The following is a 7,850-nucleotide window of genomic DNA, read 5'->3' on the forward strand; positions in this document are numbered from 1 at the left end:
CCCCCAATAACCCCAGGATAGGCCTGGACATAGCTGAGTCCCCCACCCCCCAAGCAGGGAAGGATAGGGATGACGGAGCCCCCTTGAAGCCACTTCTGCGCAGCTCTGCTAAGGAGTCCAGGAGATCTCCCAGCTCCCAACTGGTTCCAAGCAGATGGCAAGATCATAAAGTTTGTTATAGAAAATGATAGGGGGGGGGAGATCAGGACACCATTATTTATGAACAGAGAGGGGTAACCGAATTTGACAGCTGCAATACCCAGAATCCTGTTCAACGCCATCTTCCCCATCTCCACTCTGCTTCAAAGACCCTAAACCCCTCCCGCTTGGACTCAACCCTGCCTTAAGGAAGGCTTAAGGATCAACAACAACAACAGCAACTTGGGAGCCATAATTCCCTGTCAATGGTATCTCATTCACAATGGAAGACTCCTCTGAACAAAAGAACAGTGATCAACTCTTATGAAAATGTTAATTGCTGTTTGTGTTTAGGAATTCACACCTGGAAGGGGTGATAGGACGACTAGGAGAGGTGTCAAAAGTGCTCAGATTTCTACCTTGAACCCTCCTTTTTTGTGAGGTATTGATTACATAGCTGTGATGTAGGAATGATGTATTGGGGGTGTTTCTTGGTGATGGGAAAACTGATAAAAGTGGAGGTTCTCTTTTGTTCTGGGTTCCTTCCTTGTTCTCCTGCGTGAGGGGAAGGACCCTGTTGCAACAGGGGGGGGAAAGGCTTTGCTTCTCAAACTTCTCTGGTTGGCCTCTGTTATATATTCTCCGACCGATGGAGAACCCAATAAGGCTCTTGTGTACCCCATAAGGGAATAAGAGCAGATTTTTGCTTAGAACAGGTTCTACGTAGAATTGTAGTGTTGGAAGGTACCCTAAGGGACATCTAGTCCAACCCCTGCCATGAAGAAAGGTCACTGCTGCAGGAGGCCAAAGACCCACCAAAGCCCAGCAGCCTGTTCTCTCAGCAGCAAACCAGGCACCATGAATGGGACACCCACGTGCAGGACCTGGGCACAGCAGCAGTCTCCCCATTTGTGATTCCCAGCGTTAAAAACTCACCGGGCCCGGGGGGGGCGGAACCAATCTGAGAAGTCCTACCAGCAATCAGAGTTCCCGGGGAGGGTTCTCTGTCGACCAGGAAGAAGCAGGAGAATTGCAGCCTAGTAATTTGCAACAGACAGGAAGGAGAGAAACTCTGGGCACCAACAGGACTTCTCAAACGGGTTCTCCTAATGGAATTCAGAGACACACTGCCTCCGACATCGACGTAGGACACAACCATTGTGGCTGGCAGCCTTTGATAGCCTTGCCCCCCATGCCACCTAACCAATTCTTTCAGGAGTCAAATCTGTGCTGTTCTCGAAGACAGGGGGCTCTTGTGAGGACCAAAGCGGAAGAAGAGTTCCCTATTGTGGTGGCCCTTGAAGGTCTGGGGCACAAGACCTTCCAGAACCTCTCCTCACATGCCAACTTCCCTCGGGAGAGGGAGGGGCCTGGTGCCAGCTTCCTCCTCCTCCTCCTCCTCCTCCTCCTCCTCCTCCTAATTGATCTTTCAGCGTGCGGATCTGATGCCCACATCTTCAGGTAAAGGAGGTCCCCTGGGATCCAGGAGACACCATTTATTTGGGTTTCTTACAGCACAATTTTTCAGTTTTGGAGCAGTTCCCGATCTGTTCTTCATTTTCTTTGCAAATGTCCGTTTCGCATTTCCCGCCTCGGACGAAGCAGCCCAGGGTCACAAAGTCCGCTATGCCTACCAGTGGAGGGAATAGGAGCATCACTAGGGTGGCAAGAGAGGGAAAGGATCCTGCGCCTTAATTTTAACTGTGTAAGTAGGAGAAGGGCTTTCAGCCGCTGAGGCTTGCACGAAATCTACACACAACTATTAAAGATGTTTGTTGTGTTTGCTTTACTTAATTGCTTTACTTTCTCGCAGCATTTTTACCCTGCTCTGCAGCCAAAAGGCTCCCAGGGGTTGCTTACGGAAATCCATTCCTGCCTGTAGGTTTGCATTCTAAGGCATGGCACGCAAGGAAAGGCGTGTGTGGAGGGAGGAGGAGTGCGTCTTCTACACCAGGGATGGGGAAATGGGAGATCGGCAAGGGTTTCTGACTCCCAAATTGTTTAATGGCAAAATGACGTTTCCCACCTGCTGAAATGAGAAAAGCTAAGGAGGAGTAGACCACTGGATTAAAAGACTGTGGTCATGCCAAAGATTCAAAGCACACAGCTTACCCCCAAGAATTCTTGGATATGTAGTTTGTTAAGCATGGTGGGTAGCTCAGTGTGAGGGGTCAGCCATGATTCTCAGGAGTCTTTGCGGGAAGCCATGTCCTTTAACTGCATGGTGTGGGGGAAGACATGTGCTTTGAACGTCCTTTAAACATATAAAAAAATTCCTTCAGTAGCACCTTAAAGACCAACTAAGTTTTTATTTTGGTATGAGCTTTCGTGTGCATAAAAACTTAGTAAAACTTAGTTGGTCTTTAAGGTGCTACTGAAGGAATTTTTTTATTTTTATTTTACTTCGATCCAGACCAACACGGCTACCTACCTGTAACTTTAAACATATGATGTTGATGTGAGCTGTGAGCTCAACTCAGATTTGGTACTAGAAAGAAATTCCTCAGCTCAGAATGTGCTCAGAGCCCTGGCAATCTGCTCCCAAACAGCGGAGGTCATTGGCCTGAGCAGTATAAGTTTGCTAATAAAGCTATGACTCTTTAATATCATTTAGCCGTCTTGCGTCTTGATTCCAGTGGTTGATCTCATGAGCCCATAGTTAAACTGCACAAGCTAAAAGAACAATGGCCTATTGTCTTGCTTATCCTATGCTTGGAGCCTGGGCTGGAGTGTGCCAACTAAGGTGAGATTTAAGGGATGTGGCAAGTTTCCCTGGACTGTGTTGTGCAGCTGGCTTTGCTGAGTTTAGTTCCAATAGAGATATATGCATATTATTTACGAATATTATTTGTGTGTGTAACTGAAGCATTAAAACAACAACAACAACAACAACAACAACAACAACAACAACAACACACACACACACACACACACACACACAGAATAAAATACTGTTATGAGTTGGAGGGTAGGCTGTATGCCTCAGTCCCTTTTAATTCCTGGGTCCAGCATGGATTTGATTCCTGGAATAGCCAGCTAGCTTCCTGGTGATTTAATGACCCTCTAAAAGTGTGGGGCATTAAGGTAACAAAGGAAGTGGCTCTGTGCTAGATCCTCAACTTGCTGGTAGTTAGAAAGACAAAGTATAGAGTGATTTTTTTTATTTAAAAAAAAGGGTCCTCATTAAAATTTGCCAGGATTTAAGTGGGAATTTCTCCCAGTGTATGCTTTTTGGTATGCAATTACCTCTCACACAGGCTTTGCAAAGCAATTTCCACAAATATAAGTATTTTTTGCATGCGATTTTTACTAAAGTTTGCATTTATACGCACACATGACCCTGTGAGGTGCATTTTGGCTGTGGAACTGCATTGCAAAATCCAGATAATTTCAAAGAATGGCTGTGTTAATAATAATAATAATAATAATAATAATAATAATAATAATAATATATTTATACCCCACCCATCTGGCTTGGTTTCCCCAGCCACTCTGGGTAGCTTCCAACAGAATATTAAAATACAATAGTCTATTAAACATTAAAAGCTTCCCTAAAGAGGGCTGCCTTCAGATGTCTTCTAAAAGTCTGGTGGTTATTTTTCTCTTTGACATTTGGTAGGAGGGCGTTCCACAGGGCAGGTGCCACTACCGAAAAGGCCCTCTGCCTGGTTTCCTGTAACTTGGCTTCTCGTAGCGAGGGAACCGCCAGAAGGTGTTTCAGTTTGCATATTGCTTGGGAAAGTACAAAGCAGATAATTTTGCCTTTCATTGCAAAAACAGCGTTGACTTTCTTCCCTCATCGCTCAATGATCAGGTTGTTAGTTAGTCAGTGGGTGTTTTTACCTGAATTGGGCAGGAAGACCAAGAACAGTCCAGCAAAGAGAAGGCAAAAAATCTTCATGGCAGTTGGCTGGGATGTAATCTGAAAAGGACAAGAAGCAAAAGAGAAATTCTGAGCACTAAGGTCTGGAGCTGGAAAAGAGCACAATTTGCCGGTGCTTCTTATTGGACAGGGCTTCTTCTTCTGCAGCATTAATAGTGAATAGCTCTTTGAGAAATCTTCTCCAGCGGAGTCTGTCTAGAAATAAGCATGCTCTCCATGGTCTCTTCCACTGCAAAAATCTTTGCCCCCGAGTACCTTTATAATGCAGACAGATTGCAAATTATGAGGCAGTTCTGCAGGGGAAAACCAAATAAAGCAAGCAGGCAGGGAAGAGGCAACTACAGTAACTGTTTCAGATTGGTAGAATAATCACAGGATCATAAAACTGTCCGGAAGGGACCCTGAGGATCATCTAGTCCGACCCCCAGCAATGCAGGAATACACAGCTGTCCCATATGGGGATCGAACCTGCAACCTTGGCATAATCAGCACCACGCTCTAACCCACTGAGCTATCCAGCTGAAGGGCATTTTGTATGAGCAGTATATGCTGTAACTCTAAAGGAAACTACAGTACATAAGAATAGCAGACCCTCCAAGTGTCCCTGTTTTCCAGGGACAGTCCCGAATTTACAGAAGCCGTCCCTGTTTCTGGTTTGATCCCAGAATGTCCTGCTTTTCCTTAGGACGTCCCTATTTTCATCAGAGAAACGCTGGAGGGTAAGGAGTTACGCAATCCCCCAAACCAAGGAGATAAGTTAACTATACAGCTATACAACATCTGAAAGCAGCCATATAGTGGAACCTCGGTTGCCGAACGCTTCGGAAATCGAACGTTTCGGCTTTCGAGTACCAGCAACCCTGAAGTGAATGCTCCCATTTTTGAATGTGCCTCAGAAGTCGAATGGCTTCCGAGACGCATTTCTCTAGTTTTTCGATGGATTATTGAACGTTTTGGAAGTCAAAAGGTCTTCCGGAACGGATTGCGTTTGACAACTGAGGTTCCACCGTATGGGAAAGTTTTTTTAATGTTCAATGTTTTTTTATGCTTTTATGTATGTTGGAAGCCTCCCAGAGTGGCTGGGGGAACCCAGTCAGGTAGGTGGCATAAAAATAATAAAAGTATTAGTATTAGTATTAGTAATGAGTAATGTTGAGTAATGTTGCAATTCAAATTGTTGTGATCCACCCTGATCTTAGGGGTCGAGGGCAGGCAACAAATCAAGTCAACAACAACAGGAGCTGAGGTATGGAAGAAAAGAGAGAAGTTAGGAAAAGTAGCGATGGGTGGGCTGGACCAAGCGGCGTTACTTGAACTTAAGCCTTATTTCTGCCAAGAACAACGTCTAAACAGGGGCAGCCCAGGTAGTGTCCTCCATCGCTGTTTGGCCACTGGAGTAAACGGATCTGGAGCCCAAGAACATATAGAGGACTCCATTTTGGCTCCCTAGGCTGAAATATTCTCAGACACGATGGTGTCCAGGAGGAGTTTGAAGGAAGTGGGCTGAGTAGAGAAAGAGGGGATGTCACAGTGGTGTTTGGGGGCAGGAAGCCTGGGCGCAAGGGGCAGGAAGGGAGAAGGGGCAGAGCGAAAGGGCATTCGTACTGGGTGGGGGGCAGCATGAAGAAGAGAATCGACTCCTTGCCTGTAGGAAAGGTTTCAAGGCTCCTTCCTGGGTGGCCGGCTGCTTCTCAGCACTGATGAGTTCTATTAGGTCATAATAGGGAGGTCAAAGAAGCCAAGGTTTCTTCATAGAGCAAGCTGATCCGAGGTGCTTTTTCATGGGAGGGAAATTCCAGTGTGGGCCATTGCTTATTTGTGGACCCAGGAACTTAGAAGGGTCTGCTCCCCCCCAAAAAAAAACCTATCACAAAAACATTCAGCTTTTCAATACTTACCGGTAGTCATATGTATGACTAATTTTGTTCTTATGAGATCCCATAATTCCCCTCTCAGTACCGTACTACAATTCCCAGGTTGAGTTAACAACGGAGGGAACTTTTCCCAAGGAACTCTGGGAACTGGAGTTCTAGGGAGGCGACCAGCGGGGTCTCCTAAGAACTCAGCACCCTTCACAAACTACATTTCCCAGGATTCTTTGGGGGGCATTTTTAAAGTAGTCTTCTTCTTTGGTGATCACTCGTAGCCGAGTAGGATCATCTTCCATAAACACGGTTTTAACAGTGCGTTCCTAAGTGACTGGAGGCAATTCTGGATCCAAACGTCCTTCCACAGTAGTGCTCTAAACATATAATGTGAACGAAGACCTCACTGGCTGCCATTTCAAACGGACGATAGAGAGACCTTTGGTCCAGTTAAGCAGGAGATTGTGGTGTGTTCTTATCTACTCTCAGCAACGTCACACGGGGAGAAAAGAACGCCTTGTGCCTGTTATCAGGGAGGGCATTGCACTGTGTAACTAATGGCAACACACGGTATTTGTGGCATCAACTAGGGAGCCTCTCCGAAAACATCATTCTGCCCACTGAACAGAATTCTGCTATCTTGTAGAATATGCAGAATTAGCAAAATTAACAGATAAATTACATGAAAGGGACAACAAAGACTTTAAAAGAGGATGGTAACCTTTTACAATATATATGAAGAGGCAACATGAAGAGTTGGACGGGGTTGAGTAAACATTCACAAGTGTATATAATAATAATAAGAATAATAATAGATGTAAATGTATTAGGAATTAATTAGGGAAAATAATACACAGGATGAATAAATTGAAAGTAAAACATAGTGGAAGTATGAGGGAAGTCCAGGGGAGGGGGGGGCAAGAAAAATGGAAAATTGTTAGAGAGATATTTCATAAAGGATGTATATATTGAAAAACCAAGAAAAACTATTTTAGGGGGGGGGGAGAATTCTGCTATCTTGTGGTTATAATTTGTTTGTAGTATTTCACTTGCACTCCTGGTCCCCTCGCCTCTTCTTTTTTTCTTAAAGGTGGAATGGCCTGATCCACGTTTGTGTGTTTGTTTGTTTGTTTGTTTGTTTGTTTGTTTGTTTTTAGTATCATTGCCAATGTTCATGTTGCATCCTTGCTCAGCTGTTGAATCCCAACAGAATTCCACTTAAGGGAACAACTTGGCCAGAAGAAGAGGAAAGTCTTGCATCAAACGGATGGATCTGCTCCAGGACGCTCAGAGCCGCCCCATGGCACACCTCCCTTGGTCTCCAGCCAGCCTCGTATATCACATCCCAAAAGGTTATATTTGTGCCAGGCTCAGTTGGGTTGGACTACCGCATTGGCCTGCTTCCTGGCCCACCGTTGGCAAGGTTTCCCAAGCCTACAAACCCTCCATAAACAGAGAGATTGTTCGGCTCACTCGCTTTCTGAGCCAGGAAAGCTTCGCTGCACGAGACTCCTCTCCTCCGAAGCCTCCGCTCACGGATCCAAAGGTGTCATGAAGATGCTTTACTTGCTGTATGGTGTCCTTTTCCTCTTCCTCTACCAGTCTGCTGCAGGTGAGAAACTGAGGCACAGAGGAGGCAACAACAGGGCGAAACAGATCAGAAGCGCTGCTCAGCTGCTTTTGATTCCAGGGACAAAATAGCCACAAGGAAGGGCTGTGGATCAGTGGTGGAGGGTCGACTCTGCATGGAGAAAGCCCAGGTTCAATTTCCAATGGCATTTCCAGGTAGGAATAGGAGAGACACCTGTCTGGGTACCTGGACAGCTGCTGCCATCAGTGTAGACAGGACTGAGCTAGATAGGGGTGTAGCTGGGCTCCCAGCCCAAGCTGATGGAAGGCACTCCACGGAGGCCACCTTCTGCCACCCCATCACCACACCATCTCTTCATCCAGTCCTTGGAAAC

The 7,850-nt window shown here is 45.8% G+C and overlaps 1 long non-coding RNA gene across 1 annotated transcript; it reads right to left on the reverse strand.

The window, feature by feature from the left end:
• Positions 1-1,535: 1,535 nt before the first annotated feature.
• On the reverse strand, positions 1,536-6,460 carry LOC118082981 (uncharacterized). The gene is made up of 3 exons (XR_004692328.2): positions 5,920-6,460; positions 3,982-4,060; positions 1,536-1,768 (listed from the first exon to the last, which is right to left on the reverse strand). It is a non-coding gene; the product is annotated as an uncharacterized LOC118082981 (long non-coding RNA).
• Positions 6,461-7,850: the final 1,390 nt, after the last annotated feature.

This window comes from Zootoca vivipara, chromosome 3 (genome assembly GCF_963506605.1).
Source record: "Zootoca vivipara chromosome 3, rZooViv1.1, whole genome shotgun sequence".
Taxonomy (NCBI): Eukaryota; Metazoa; Chordata; class Lepidosauria; order Squamata; family Lacertidae; genus Zootoca; species Zootoca vivipara.